The following is a 16988-nucleotide window of genomic DNA, read 5'->3' on the forward strand; positions in this document are numbered from 1 at the left end:
GCATGATTATTCTAGAGCCCAGAGAGGCTCCAACTTGGGGACATGGTGTGTGTAGAGCCTAGGTGGCTCCAACGTTGTGACAGTGTATCAAGGACCATTGGAGGGCCCATGCCTCATTTTACTTCCACAGCTGCGCAGCACTTAGTGCCAGCGGCAGCGTTTAGGCCCTGTGCGTGTCCCCAGCTGCCCAGCAAGTAGTGGGCAGCTGCTACGTTTAGGTTCTGGCGCAACCTGGACTATAATGCGATTTTGGTGCTAGGAAATGTACGGTGTAGTATTTTTTGCGCACCCTGTGTTCACGCTTTTGGTGCTAGGAAATGTACTGTATATAGCATGTTTTGCACACCCGGTGTTGTGTACCTCTAAATGTGGTCTTTTCTGCCTAGGAGGTTTTTTTACCTGCGTAGGTTGATGGTAGGGAGAATGAACTTCCCTGTGTTATGTACGCCCCTAGTATAGGTATACTTAGGTGGCTAGGTCTAATGCGGTAGACTTGCGAGAAATTGCATAATGTGGTTTATGCCCCTGTGATGGATGCAGGATAGGTTTTATACCTGATGCTAGTGTGAGGACGCTGAGGTCATTATTGCGCCAGTAGATACTGGTTATGTTCTACATGTACACTTGGTAATTTGTGTTATGTTCTAAGAGTGCTAATTCCTGACAGTGGTCCATGTGGCCCTGTCCCCTGTATATATAATCCCTTGTAAATTCTGCCCGTGCCTGTTGGCACATTGTAGAGTGTGTGTTTTTATCTAATGTGTTGTGTATAATACAAAGGCTATTTTGATAGAATACCTTGTGTGGAGTTTCCTTTGTGGTGGGCCTTGGGTGTTGTTGCTGGGTGCGCGCGCAAACGCTTTACACATCGCCTCAGGGATAAGCCTGTCTGCTCGTGCCAAGCTACCAAGGGGGTGAGCAGGGGTTATCTTTGGCGTGTAACTTCCTTGCCCTGACTAGAGTGGTGGTTTCTGCCTGACTTTGGCGCAAGCCTTAGCCAACCAGAAATCCCATTTCTAACAATGTGCATGTACATTACAGACATCACCGCTGCTGTATGGATCAGAGCCGCCGCTAAACACCCACATCGCATCGCAGCCCTTCAGCGCATCGGAACTGCAGATGTGCGATGCATACTCAGCACAGGCCCTCGCAACCAGCCCTAACGGCAGTCTCAACAACGTTGATGGACTCCGTGCAGCAGCCTTGCAGCTTCTCAGAACCAAAGCATCACCCCAACTGTGCAATATATCCCTGACTCTGGACTTCGCACCGCAGCCTCGTCACTTCTTGGAAACCATGCATCACTTCGACTGTGCAATACATCTTTGACATGGAACCTCGCAATGCTCCGCAAACCAGGATTGAAAGGTACTTTGTTCAGTGGGCCTCACTGGGTCCTTGCAGCTGGCCCCCGCTCAATCGCGCTCGGCCTGAACTTCTGATTTTGCCCCAATTCGGTGTGACCAAATATCAATAGTTGGCACCTTACGCCTTTTGGTGCTTTCAAAAGTACATATATCAGTTTCTACTAATTGGACATTTGTCGATTTGGTCTTGTTTTATTTATTAATATTACTCTATTTTTCTAACTATGTTATGGGCTCCTTTTGTGGTGTGTTTTTACTGTGTTGCTGTTTGAAGCATTGCACAGATACTTTACACACTACCTCTAAGTTAAGCCTGACTGCTCTATATCAAGCTACCTGAGAACGAAGCACAGGTGAATTTAGGGTTTGCTTGTGACTTTACCCTGAGGAGAATTGTGATTGCTGCTTGAGAAGGGTTTCAACTCACTCAATCGATAAACCAATTCATTACAATATATTAATAATAATAATTAATACATATATTTGTATACATATATAATACTGGATGGGTTATTGAAATATATAGAATATAGAAATAAGCAAATTTTCATTGCATTCTTTGTTTTAAATAACTATAATAAAATGTGTTAATGAGGAAGCTCTGCAAAGTCCTGTGATGTCTCTCAAAGGTTGCAAATGAAAAGTGGCGGATAGCTTATAGACAATCTCTCTTAGTGTAATCCCCACCAACCTTAGCACCCCTGCAATTTGAACTGCATGATACTCCTACAGGCTCTTGCTGCCTGTTGAATACAAGCCTATTCCTTTATCTAATACTGAGTGATAATGCTGAACTAGGAAAGATTGTTTACCTAGCAGTACAGCCCCAATATGTCTGTTTCCTTAATGAAGACTGTGAATTAGAGTGTTGAGTGTACCTTCTCAGAGGTTGTCTATCAATAGCTCATAGACGGTCTTTCATCAAAGATTGATTAAGGTGCTCATAAATTTATTGGGAAGCGGCTGAGTGACCAGTGCAGACAGTTTGTGCCTTTTATGTGTCTAAAATGGTTGGGTTTGCCAACAAAACCTTCGTCGTGGGCAGATAATAATGTAATTCATTCATTTATTTGTTCATTCTTTCATTCAGTGGAGTACATTGAGATAACTTGAAGTCCACAGACTAATATGAATGTATTACTTTCTGTACTATTTCTGTGCACCCAGATTCAACATTTGTGGGACATTAAAATAAGGCATATGCACCAAGTGCATGCAGTGTGACAGGAGCTTCAGGGCGATCATCTCTGAATATTTCCTCGCACTGTGTGCTACTTGCAGACAAACAGGAATGGGATCTGACATATCTTGAAAAAACAGTGTTATTTTGACCCTATCCCATTTGCACTGTATGTCTATTGGGAAGGGAGTAGGCCAAGGGTCGTCAAACCTCACACAATCATATCTGGCAACACAATTGTAGGAAAGTGGGTTTCTGTTGCAGTACCTTCCCCACTTTATGCCTGGTTTGTGATGCAACTTTGACTGAGTGTGCACGGGGCTCCTGCTAACCAGTTTCCCAGTGGCTGTGTTCTTTCCGAAAACGGTTACATTGTTTCCAAAATTAGCACATCTCTGGCTCACATTTAAGTCCTTCGTAAAAGGCACCAGTGGTACACAAGGGCCTTGAGACCAGAGAGGGTCTCCAGGGGCTTCAGCATGTATTATGCCAAACTAAGAGACCACATGCAAACTGTTTCTGCAGCCTGTGTGTTTTGGTGCATATAAAAGTGAAATCGACCTAGCACACCTCCCTGTGTGCCAGGCCTACCAGCACTTCAAGAGGCATAGGAAAGTCACCCCTACAGCAGGCCTTATATCCCTAAGTCAGGGTGCACAATATCTCTTGTGAGTTCATAACTGCATGAACAGATATGCCCTCAAAGTGTCTAAGTCCATTCTTAGACATTATAGGTGCAGAGTGATGTCTTAATGAGTACATGAGCTGGGAGCTTGTCACCACGAGTTCCACAGCTCCATGATGGCTTAACTGAATTCTAAAATGTTTGGTATTAAACATCTCAGATTAATAAACCCACACTGATGCCAGTGTCAGATTTATTAAGAAATTCTCCTGAGATGTGCCCCCTGAAAAAACGATCAAACCATTAGTGTGTGCCTGATAAGTCTGCACCAGCCTGTCACCTCTAGACATGTTTCAGACCCCCTGAGGTGAGAGCCTTTTCATCTCATGGGTCAGAAACAAAGCCTGCTCTGGGTGGAGGTGCTTCACAACTACCCCCAATCGGGAACAGCATTGAATGGTGGTGAGCCTCAAAGGCTTCCTTCCCTTTTGTTGTGCAAGCCAGGGCCTCCTCAGCTAGTGGAGATGCCTGTCCCCCTGACCAAGCCCCACTTTTGGCGGCAAGGTTGGCAGGAAAATTAGTAATCAGGAGAGGTGTTTCCCCTCTCAGCCAGAACCAATCCTAAGGTGTCCTGAACTAAAGTGACCCCCTCAATTGAAAATCCTCCATATTGCTTTGGAGAAATCTAGCCTCGCCAGAGGAAGTGGACATACAAAGGGTGTAGTCATCCTAAAGGTAAGTAGCCCATTGGCTAACACCTTCCAGCCCTGTTACGCCTATAAATTGAGTATTTAGGAGCACCCCTGAACTTTAATTCTCAGATTTGTGGTGACCTAAAGAAGAAGAAGGACCGAACAGCCATACCAGCAGTGAGGATTTCAGATGAAAATTGACTTGGCCCCAGCCCTACCGGCCTGTCTGCAGCCCTTAAAGAAATCTGCTCCAAAAAGTGACTCGTCCTGTCGACCCAGTGAACTCTAAAACCCTGGGAGGACTTCCTGCTTTCCCCAAAGACCAAGATTTCCAGAGGACAGCTGCCCACAAAGAAACCAACAACAAGATCTCCTGTGCCCTGCTGACCCGCACAACCAGACCTCAGGACCTACATCTGCACCCGAGGCCTCTGGCCTGAATCAAAGGGACCCACCGGTCCCAAGAAGGTTCCCCAGCAGTCCTGAGCTTGAGTCCACTCCAGAGTGACCTCTCCTCAACTTCACCTCAACGCCTGCAGACTCAGCACGAGGAGTCTCCCAATTCCGACCTGCTCCAGTAAGACTTTCCCGACCTCCAAAGACACCCCTGCACCAGCAGCTCCCTGGTTTTGGGGATCTCCACCAACAGTGTGCTTGAGTACTTCATCATCCCAGCGTACCTCCAGAGCCACCAGATCCCTTTGTCCAGCTCATGGTCTGAGTCTGCAGCTTTAGTTCAAAATCTTCATTTTCCATTGATTTGCATTGGGCGCCCAGTGCTGTGTCGGCACTCTGCATTTAGCCTCCTCTGTGCCGCTGAGGGTTTGTTTGGTGCTGCCTCGTGGACCCCCCCGTTCTGGTCTAAATCCCCGGAGATTGACCACCAACTCCAATTTTACTTACCTTCAACCTGCACTTCTTTGAGTGCCCCCAGTATCTATTGATTAACATTGGGCCCAAGCGGCCCAATTTGACCTCTTTACCCGGCCGCCTCAGTGCTGCTCGTGGTGCAATCTCTACACTTACCTGACGCTTGCCCAGTGTTGATCCTAAAACCCAAAAACTGGAATTGTAAGTCATGAACTTACCTGTGAAATTACATGATTGTTTTCCTTCTATAGGTTAACATTGAACTGTTTGAAAAATACACTTTTTATTCTGCAAAACGGTGATATTACAAAACGACTTTTACTGCAACAAATTATCTTTGGTTCTATATAATAAAAATACAAAAAGCAATATTTTTATAAACCATTGGGCTCAGATTTAGCCATTGAGTGTGTGTAAGCATGTCTTTCCTGAGTGTGTACAACATATGCACAACACAGCCCTTTGATGAGACTAAATGCTCGCCCACACTACCACAAAAGAGAGCATTAGTATCATCCACTTGAGCCTCTGTAAAACCTCTGCTGATCCATTGGACTCTGTGCACACTAAATCTTACTTTGGTATAGTATATACAGAGTGAGCTTCCTATAACAATACATTAAAGGAATGAGTGACTGAAATCCTAAGCCAAGGTTGCCTTGCATAGGGTCAGGTGGGTTACATTTAGATTAATTGTATTTATATGCACTTTATGTGTTAACTTGAAAATCTGGCATCTATGTGACCCTCCTTTCCCTGAATGGAATACCCCTGATCTAGAAGCATGTAACATAGGAAATAGTACTGGAAATTTCAAATCTTCTGTTGTGACATTCCACATGGCTTACATGTATCTCTGTCAGAGCTGATTAGGAGACACAAGAAGCACACTGAAAAACAAGACATAGTTATTGCAAAAACAACTAATTGTGCTATATATTTTTGTACATTGCACTACGTGCATCACAAACTAAATCACTGATTGGAGAAAAAAAGCATTAAAGTAAATTATTCCACTGTAGGAAGGAAATAAATTCAAGGAATACATTAGAAGGAATCCAGAGGCCTAGGAAGCTTTTCTATCTTTCTCTTCAGCAGGCACTGCCTTACTCTCTTTTGTATGTTCCTACCATTTGGAGATGAATCTGGAAAGACACGCTTGTAGAGACATGTGCCTTGAAGAATAAATTACAGTTTGGAAACCTGATGTGGTACAGGCTTTGTCTGAACACCCTGTTTTACCCGCCTGCATTCATTGTAATAGTGCCGGTTTCGTCAGGAAGGCCATGCACTCAGGCGTTTAGCAAGTAATACAATGTTCGTCCTGCTCTAACTGTTTTTAGAGGTTCAGCAGTCGAAATGCCTAGAGTCGTTTTCTGAACCATTCACTATGCCACTTATACACCCTTTGGTGTTATCAATCGTTGCCTTCATCACTAGGGAGGACAAAGTCATTAGTCAAGATTTTATTGCAAACAAACTTTGACTAACACCTGCCGTTTGTAACTTGTGGTACCCAACGCACAATATGCTTTAGTATCTTGATGTGTAAATATTTTTAGCCATATTTTAGAGATATTAGATATATTTAGAGTACTTTTAACTAGGCCAAGGTGAAATTTAAGATACGTTGGCCTAATCATTTTGTAATTTTTGTGTTACACTTGTTATGCGAATTTCCCAAATTAGGCCACTGAGGAGTATATTTACTAAGGTTTTGCCCCATGTTTGTGTCACAAAAGTGACGCAAATTGACACAACATCTTTTTCTCACAATTTACTTTCAGCTCAAAACGTGTTTTGCGCTGGAAATTCACTTGAAAGTAACACAAGCGCTGCTTTACATTACTTAATACCATGGGATCATTCCATGGATGGTTCACAGACATTCTCATGCAACCACCCATTTTGATGTAAAACCCTGTCTACTAAAAAAGGTTGACGGGTTTTACGTCAAAAATAATGTGCATTTTAAACAGATACAATTAAGGAGAAATGCTCGTCTCACCTTTCTTTTCTGACTTTGCATGTGTGCTGCACTGTACAGCACACATACAAAGTGGAAAAAGTTTTAAAGTTAATCTAAGCATAGCATTTTGTACTGATTCCAGTACAAACCCTGTGTCAGACTCACACAGGCAGGCACTCTTGTACTATGGTACAGAGGTGTGTGGGTGGCGCACGGTTCCCAGATTGTACACCAGTGCTAGAGAGAGGCAAGTAGAGTGCCATATCGCTGTAGATGTAGTGTTCTCCTGCTCTCCATACGCAGCGCAGTACAGCAGAGTTCAGCATTTTTGGCCACTGTGCTCCATGGGAATTTAGGAAACAGACCCCTAAGCCACGTGGGGTATGCTGTGTCCCTGTTTTACCATAAACGACAAGGACACGTAATGATATGGGTATCTCCTTTAATCTCTGGCACGACCTCCTTCCTCCGCATACAATCCCTGTCTGACTCTCCCTTTCCGTTTCCCTGCTTCCCTTCTCCTTCCCAGGTTCCCTTGTCCCGGGTCCTCATGCCCGTGTCCTTCACATACCACGACACTACACCTCCCTCTCCTTACACAACTTGAACTGATATAAACAAACAATATAGCGAGGCAATTAAAGAAAGAAAGGAACATAGTTACAGTTCTTCAATTAGACGCGTAGGTCTACAATGAATTCGCTGTGGCCGACAGGTACCATCTTGAGCCAGTCTTTCACTTGCAGCCAGGCGAAAAGGAGACACATGCTCACTTCCTGTCCCCTGATTGTCCTCTTTTACTGCACTTTCTGAAACTTCTAATGACTCTCTATTGACTGGTGTGCATCTCTGAAAATGTGAAACTTTTCTCATTCTCCTCTTGTCCTCTGAGGCAGCCGTGATCATGGTCCCTTTTTGTTTCGTTACCAGTAAGGGATGAGCGTGATATCAACTGTCAGATTTTCTTTGCTGTTCTTGTCGGACAAGTACCAAGTCTCCTTCTTTGATGGATGACGGTTTGGCTCTCCTATGACTGTCCGCATATTCTTTCATCTTGGCTTTTCTAGCACCATCTATGGCTGCTAAATCATTATGTTCTGGATTTTGACCCAAACACCCAGTGTTACGGCATTCTCATGCGCACTGTGTGACCCAGCATCAAAAGTCGCAGGACATCTTCCTGTAGTGCTGTGAGGTGTGGTTCGATATGCTCTTAGCACCTCGTTCAGTGCTGATTCAATATCTCGTTTGGAGAGTTCAGCCTGCTGTATAGCTCTCTTCAGAGTGCCCATAAATCTTTCAACCATACCATTGGCCTGTGGCCACAGGGGAGTGATCTTCCGATGTTGAAATCTGAGATGATTTGCAAATGCGGCAAATTCCTGTCCATTAAATGGAGGGCTGCTGTCTGTCTTGACTACTTTGGGAATTCCCCAAGCTGCAAAGGCTTCATCTAGCACTGGTATGGTGGTGGCTGCTCTGGTGGATGATATGAGGTGAGCAATGGGGAAGCGGGAGTATTCATCCTTTATGACGATGATGTATTTGCCAGATTGTATGGGACCAAAGAAATCTACAGGGACGTGTTGTTACACACCCTCTGATAGTTCTGACATGTGTAAAAGAGCAGGAAGTTCCTCCCTACTGACCAGCTGACACTGAGGGCAGTCCTTCAAGGTGAGTTCGACCATCTGATCGAGAGAAAGGAACCAGACCCACTCCCGCAGTGCCTCTGTGTCCTTCGTGTGCTAGATTGACACAGTTGCTTGGGAATGACAATTCTTTTGTCGTGTAACAGGAGGCCAATGATTGGCAAAGGACAGTTTGTCTTTTATATGTTGGAAAGAAGCTAGATCATGGCTATCCACTGGATGTTTGCATCCGGGCTCTTCTAGGTGTCTCCAACTGTTTGTCTGAATGCGCTGTCTCACATCCTGCAATGTGGCATCACCTGCTGTGGCTTCAATGATGGCTTCCAGTGGAACTGCCAGGGGCGTTGCTTGGGCCATGACAAAGTGTATGTATTCCTCCGCCAGCGACAGATTCGAGTATGAGAACTTCTTGGGATGGCACAACATGTAATCTGGTGGATTGGCCGCTTTTCCAGGCTTGTGGATAATGGTGTAGGTATATTCTTGAAGATGAAGTCCCCATCGTTCTATTGTTGGTGGCATTTTGGCTAGAGGATTTCCAAATATGGTTATGAGAGCTTCGTGGTCCATGATGAGTGTGAAGTGTCTCCTATAGATGAAGATGGGAAAATGCTCACAGGCCCAGACAACTGCAAGACTTTCTTTCTCCGGCTGGGAGCAAGGTCGTTCAGTTCTGTCAGGCTGCGGCTGGCAAAGAAATTTTCTTTTGAGCGCTTCACGCACATCTGGGTGAGAAGATGCAACAGCAGCCGGAAGCTCCTTGATTAACTGACCAACTTCCTTCCCAATAAGATTTCTCAAGGTTGTTGACCAGGATCTGATACTTGTGAGCCTTTCATAAAGTCCTCAAAGTCTTCCAGCCACTCCTGCCAGCGAAGACCCATACCTCCGCCAGATACGAGAGGCAACGGTTCCGGTTAACACAGAAGAGGAACTCCTAACATAGCAAGGGGATGTCCTACCACTTGGGACGAAGAGGTGGGAGACTGGGAAGTGGCTCCCCTGTCCCGTGAATCAGCAGGTCGGCCAGTAGTCAGGGAGAGAGACATTGTTGAGGCCAACCAGGCAACGATGGGCATGAGGTAAAGACATCCTCGGAAAAGGAAGGAAAACTGCCCCAGCGTGAAGACTGTACTGTTAAAACCCCAGGGTGCATGAAGAAAGCAGGGAGAGGGTGACTCAGCAGAGCAGCATAGAAGGTGGCAGTGCAAACCTTGGCAGTGGTCTTACCTGAACGTATACTTGACATGCAGTCCCAGAAATTATAGACACCACAACTGTCTGACTGCAAACTAGACGCTAACAGTGCCTGGCAGCTGATTGGATGGACCTGCCTGACTTGAAGATGGCCGCTGGGCAGGGCTAGCTGGAGGTCAGGGTCACAGCAGGACGAGCAGCCGATGATGCACAACAGTAGGCAGTAGAAGCAGCACCCTGGACCAGGAGCATTAAACAGGTGCAAGCCGGCTACTCAACACGAGCTCAGGGTGTGCTTCTGATGGTGCGGTGTAGTGATCCAGTAATCATGCGCTCAGGGTGGGCTCCTGATGGTGCGGTGCAGTGATCCATTAATCACACGCTCAGGGTGGGCTCCTGATAGCGTGGTATGGTGCAAACACGTGCACTGTAGAGAGCAACAGTGGGTGACCGGGGTAGGCTCCTGACGTCACAGCACGGAAAGAGGCGTGCTAGCAGCAGGAGGATGCGCCCGGGGTAGACTCCCCGGGCTGCATTGTAAAGGCAAGTGGAGTATCCAATTACACGGGGGAATACCCGACTGCACTCCGCCGAGAAGCAGTGGCGCGAGCAGCATGCAGGGTCCACCCTTGTCACCAGATGTTGTGTACCTGTTTTACCATAAATGACAAGGACACATAATGATATGGGTATCTCCTTTAATCTCTGGCACAACCTCCTTCCTTCCCATACAATCCCTGTCTGACTCCTCCCTTTCCGTTTCCCTACTTCCCTTCTCCTTCCCAGGTTCCATTGTCCCGGGTCCTAGTGCCCATGTTCTTCACATTCCACGACACTACAGGGTAATTATGCTTACATGCAAAAATGCTTTGATACAAATGCTACACTTCAAAGTTCTATTGCACATTGCAGTACTATGTGTCTTAAATGGGCTTGGTGCTGTCTGTGATGCCATTGCAATCTTATACATTGATTTTTGGCAACTGAATATGCTGCGAATATTGTACTTCCATTTTAACTATGTCTTAAAATAATTTCTTTCTGTCCCTGAAACTGGTCTGGTATTGTCTATGCTGCTATTTGCTTTTTGCACATTGTCTATTAGCAATTAACACACTGCAAATCTTTTTTTTTTTTTAACAATGGTTCAGCTTAATCTTTTTGTGCCAAACTCAGACCTGCTTGTTCTTATGGGACAATTTAACTTGGCAGCCTGAATGCTTTCAATCTGTATCTCTGTTTGCTAAGGTTTTCATGAACAGTACAATGAACTACTATTACTGCCATTATAGGACAGGTATGCAAAAACAACATGAACAAATAGAATGTGGGCAGCTTTTGTACTAATGCAAAAGTAAATTAAGCTGTTTTTGAACGCCACTTCTTTTAACCACATATTACAATACATCTTAACACCAGCAGTATGCCATTTGCCCTCCTGAAAAGACAACACAATGCAATACAGTTGACATCTGCTTTAGGTCACGAATTTCAAATCTGTCAAGTTCACGTCATCCTCCTACTCTGCTAAAATCTGTAAACCGAGTTATGGCCCATTATGGTGGCGGATAAATTGTCTCTGTCCAGTCAGCAGAAGACCACCCACACCCAATATTCAGTTGACTGCCACAGTGGCAGTCTATTTCTGATTAAGATGTTCTTGCTAAAACTGTGGGACCACTTTCAACAGAAATGAATTAGTAGTGGGTGTCATGCGTTTTCAACCCACTCAGCATTTTTTCTTTCTTTTTTTTTTTTTACAAAGAAACTTCTAAAGCAAGAGTTGATTTGTGAAAATTGAGCAAGTAATGACCATTAGCCAGAGGGTGGTTTGTTCTGGTGTATGGGAGCTATTAATAGTTGTCCCAGTCCAAGACCAGTAAGCCTTGTATGATAGATGCGGGTCGGGAGAATATCCATGGAAAGAACTTGTTGGACTTGGCCCTTTTTCCAGAAATTTTTCGCTTTTCTGGGAAAATAAATGTGTAAATGGAAAGACTGAATGTGTGCAGACTGAGTTTCCCCATTTTAAAAATGTAATTTAAGATGGATGCCAAAGCTGTGTGGTTGCGCCGTTTGACTGAGCTAGGTTGACAGTCTAGGCGTTATTTCCCAGCAGCCCCAGCTTTTGAAGGGAAGCCTGGCACCCAGGGTGCTCTACCCCTCCCCCTAGGCCAGTTAGAGCCAGTTTCCCCAGACGCTTCTAGAAGCTTCTGGCACTGTCTGGAAGGTGGGGGTGAGGGGCGTAGAAAGGGCAGAGCTGGGCTGCCATGCAGTCAGTCAGAGGGTGGACCTGGGAGAGAGGGGACCTGCTGCCAGGGGTTACCGCCACATAGGCCTGTGTGCTGGGCCCTGAGCCTACCTACCCCCCCCTACTGTCCACAGGGCGAGGGAAAGATATAGTTGGGGCAACGGAAACCTGGAGAAGCCCTCGCAGGAGTTTTAGGCGGTAGGATCAGTCAGGGACCTATGCCTCTGAAGGTGACAGGGTTTAGGCACTGCCCTTTAAGTGAGTGAGGGATCCTGAACTACCCACTGATCTGGCCCGGCGAGAGGAGAATCCAGGGACGACAGGCAGAGACTGAGTAGTCCGCCTGCAGCCACCAACGCAACTTCCCCCCCCCTCAAGAAACCCTCAATCAAGGGGCAGGGACCAGAGAGCGCTGAATTCAAGCTGTCCATGGAAGGAGAGCGCTATTTACAAGCTGCCTGGAAGGAGAGCGCTAGATGTGGTGAGCGCTATCTTTGAATGGACTGCACACTGCCCCTAAAGCTGGTGGGACCGCCTAGCGCCTGCAAAGCGCTACACCTCGTGGCCCAAAGGAGGTGAGGAACGTGTTGCCAGGGAGAGCTGGGCGCTGAAAGATATGTCGGGAGCCTACCCCGTGTGCCAGCCTACTTAGGAGCCCAGCGGGAGCCCACCCTGCGTGTGTGCCATCTTTAAAGATTGAATCCCCTAGCGGGAGCCTACCCCGCGCGTGTCCCGCCGTGGAAGATGTACACTTATAGCGGGTGCCCACCCCGCGCTGTGCGACCTCATCGCGGGAGCCTACCCCGTACTGCCCCCGCAAGGAGGTGAAACTGACGAACATCACTGCCGCGGCCCGAGGTGCCATTGAGGGCCGCCCCACTGCCTGCGGTGACCCGGAAGGTCTACAGATTGCCAGGCGTGGGCGGAGCCAAGGCAGGAAGAGATCGTGTGGTCGAGCGGGGCTCCCGAGAGTCTGGGAGAGCCCCGCGGTGGTGAGGGGAGGAGTGCGGAGGTCGCCGGCTCTATCCGAAATCCTGGGTCCCAGGAGGGGGCCCGGGTGAAGATCGGAGGAGCGCTGCAGGGGACGGGGCTCTCATGTCCTGAGGAGAGCCCCGCGTGTGTCGACGGAGAGCCGAGGCCCCGTGTGAAGCCTCGCGGTGGCTTCGAAGTCCCGAAGTCAGAAGAGTGCCGGTGAGTGGGGCCTTGGTCCGCGCGTGTTGGGGGAGGCATCGGGGCATAGGATCGCTGCTCGCCTTCCCCCCCCGGGACCGCCTGTATCCGCGAGTGCTCCACCGCCCGAGTTCGGGTGTTCCTCAGCTGCCCCACTTGACAGCGGGCAGCTGCATCGGGCCCCCAGAATCGATTTAAAGCACCTGGAGGGCAGGCTCCCCCACGAAGGGGCCTTTTTGAGGAGCGGGGGATGGTGAGGGTGACGGGGCACATTGTCGGTGCCCGCCCCCCCCCCTGCATCAGTGTGGCTCCAGAAAGGCTCCGAGCAAGTGCCAGGGGTAGGGGCTAGCAATGTTTAATGCCTCCACCGCTTGCTACGTTTAGGGCTCCAAGAGCTTGCTACTGTTTGGGACCTTGGGGGGCCGCATTTGAAGCGAGTCCCGGAGTGGGACCCCAGGGTCCCTTACTCATCACGACCGTGGATGCCCTGACCTACTGTAATGCTGAGGAACATGATTAAATGCCAGGGTTGGCACCATATTTACAGGCCATGTTTAAGCGCTATGTTACAGGACATGTTTTAACGCGCTAGTGCATCGGCCTGTGCAGCGCTATGTTGAAGGGTATGATATAAAGTGCTATTCAGATGCCAGGGTTTAATGTATTGATGCCTGTTTTCACGCGCTATGTTTATTTGCCATGCCCTGCGCGCTAAGGCTTGTTTTAACGCGCTATCGCCGTGAAAGGTGCGGCGCTATATTCAAATGTTATGTTCTCAAGCGCTATGTTAATGGCTATGTCTAGATGCCAGGTTAAGGTGGTGATGCTCTGCCTACCCTAATTTCCTGCCTAAGGGGATGCCCAGGCCGGTCAGGTATTGTGATGCTGTGAGGTTTCCTTTACAGGTGTGCCGGCCTAAGGTTCAACCTAATGCCCTGACATATTTTATTGCAGGTTGCAGCTAATGGACTTACGTTTAGTATCTGCTAAATCGCAATGATTCCGGCAGAGGCCCGATTGGCCCTGCCCTGTATATAATTCCCCCCTGTAAATTTGACCCAGCGCCAGTTGGCGCAGTGTAGAGATTACCTGACACCTTGTGGTTTTGGACAATACAATAGTTCTTTTACCTAAACTGGTGTGGTGTCTCTTTTTGTAGTGTGCCTTGTGTGTCGCCTGTGTGTACTGCGTGGATGCTTTGCACATTTCCTCCGGAGTTTGGCCCGCCCGCTCTGCACCACGCTACCCGTTTCCAACAGAACTTCCTTAAATAAAGTGGACCCATCGATGAATGAAAGGATGTGACCCTGTGTCATGAAGGTCATTGCCTTTCATGACCACTGGTGGAGCCATCAGAGGCTTCCCAGGCAGGTAATCAGAAGTTTCCCTTTCGGTAATTGAGATTGGGAATCATGAACAAAGGAGAGAACCACTGTGTAATGGTCATTCGCCAATTCTGCCAATCTCTAATTAAAACTAAATCTTTCCTGTTTATTTATTACCAGATTATTCTTTCTCCCACAAACCACTGTGGCTATAGTGATTAAAGTTTAGGCTCATCAGATATGACAAAGACAGTTTTTAGTAAATAAAAAATATATATATTATTTATGTCATAATTTTTTCTTAAGGGATTCTTGTAATCTTACAGTAAGTATTCATTATGCTATTTTCATATGTTATGCCATACGCAGCATTCATTCTATGGCCTAATCTAACACTCTGTCTTCTTATTTCTTCTTGCCTACAGGTGGAGATAGCACACAAGTCATTCCATCATCATTAACTTCCTTACTCTGGACGTGAGCTGAACTAAAGAAAATAGGACCAAAATATCGATTCCTTCAAAAAAGTGAACATTAGCAGAATAAAGCAGATTAATCTGAAAAGGCCACCAGCACTGCACAACCTGGCATCAAAGTATTTTTCGTCTTTGTGTTAAGTGTGCCTTTTAGGCAGCATGGTAAAGGAATCAGTCCAGAATCCATTGTAAATTAAGAACCGCAAACAATTCCTTGTTCCTTATGAACGAAAAGCCTCTCTTCTCCAGCGCTTCAGTACAGACAGCTAAGGCTGATACACTATTCTCCCAGAGGTTGGACCAGGAGGAAGAGATTGCACAACTGAATTATCTGTAATACCAGATATTGGAGTTCATCAACAACACTATCTTCTTCTTTCTCACCTTCTTCTCTAAGAAAATAAGTGTAAAGTTCCTTATCAAGCTCCCCTTTAGAAAAAGGTAACACTGAAAAGAAGAGCCTGGTCATCAAGGCAGCCAAGGGAAAAGTGAGTTTACACAGAAAGAGCAGTTGGCAGTGATCATGGTGCTGAAGATGGACCTGTGGTTGTTTATGTTGAGAGTGGCACTGGGGAAGTGAATGGTGCTGTAATTCAGACTACAGAGATACATCCTGTCCCTATTCAATCCATAGTCTTCAAATTAAAAACAAAAACAGCACCAACCACCAACTTAGTCCCAGCTCCCTATCCCAGACAACAGGTTATCGATTTTGCTCCATATGAAGATCAAACCATTTGTATTGGCATCCTTTTATAATTTGGAAAATTGAGGAATACACTGACACGTATACTGCATGTCTGGCTGTAGTGTGCCATGGAAAATGGGGTGGATGCCTTGGCACTAAGGCACATTCAACCATTTGAGAAGCAAACACACACTCAAATTGACATGAATTCAAAAAAGAGTTGGCTGCAGGTTTAGTTCCATTATCCAAAGTGGTCATAGAAGATCCGGATAATGATGGTGCTTTAAGTTCACTGGTTCCACATTCAGATGTAATTACACAACCCCTCCTGAAAATGGCCTGAAGCTCCCTGAAATGTTGTTGCTTGACCTCCTCTTGTTTCCTTTTGTTAAGGAGAGGATTCCTTGAATTGTGGCAATCATTTGTCTAAAATAAAATGTTCGAAACAAAACCTATTTTCCATTTGTTGGGATAACACAGCTTCACAGGGAAAGGATGGCATTGCTTTTTGAAGCTCTGCAAGGGACCCTGGGGTATATTGTCCATCTCACAAGAACAGAAACATGGAGCACTGGTCAAGACATTAGACTGCATGCACAGAAATGCATCAACATGCAATGATAGCAGTGTTCTGCATGAAGAAAGCATGTACAGGTGATAACATCCTTACAGAATTGAATGGAAAAATTGTTGAGTGGCTTTAATCTAGAGGTCTCGGGATAACGTTTGTTATTACAGACAATGGCAGAAACATTGTCTGAGCCATGTCAAATGGCGTATACTTTTAAATACTGGCTTTGGTCCTTCACCAGACGCTAATGAGCATGATTTAGCCAAAAAGGAAAAGCAACTGATGATATATTGATCACATGTTGAAGGAGCAATGCCATTTAAACATTTTTTTAAGACCCAAACACAGTTGGGGATTCTTCAGCAATCTAATGAACTCTCCTTGCTTCTCATCCTGGTGACTCAAACTCATTAGAACTCCACCTTCTTTATGTTAAGTGTTAGATGTGTCTGAGCTAAAAATGTATGGAATGATTACTCAACAAAAGGCAGTGGCTAGGGTCATGGAGAACCATCTATCAGGCTGGCTGAAGAACCTTTTTTGTGGAATATGAGCTTCTGGAAAAGAGAGAACCATTTTGGTGGCTATATTAGATCAGATTTGTTTGCAGCACGATGTAGGACCGTGATGGGGGATACTGATATTTGACTTGTCTGTGGGATTATGAAAAGTCAAACATGACAGTTGGGTGGACAATCTCAGATCTGCTGCCATAAAGGCCAGGGTCTTTTCAAATCTTTCTCCTTCTTAACAAAAAATGCATCAATCAATATTATATCTGTCTATTTCAAAATATGTGTAACATTGTCTGTGTTGATCTTAGTTCATCTCATGCCCTTCATTGCCAGGAGTTTATGCAAAACATGTAACTCTGCTTTCAGATACTGACACTAGTAAATATAATAAACCACTTACATGCCTGTATTGCATTTTTCCTTTTGATGTTACAGAC

The sequence above is a fragment of the Triturus cristatus genome, chromosome 2_2 (assembly GCF_964204655.1).
Source record: "Triturus cristatus chromosome 2_2, aTriCri1.1, whole genome shotgun sequence".
NCBI lineage: Eukaryota > Metazoa > Chordata > Amphibia > Caudata > Salamandridae > Triturus > Triturus cristatus.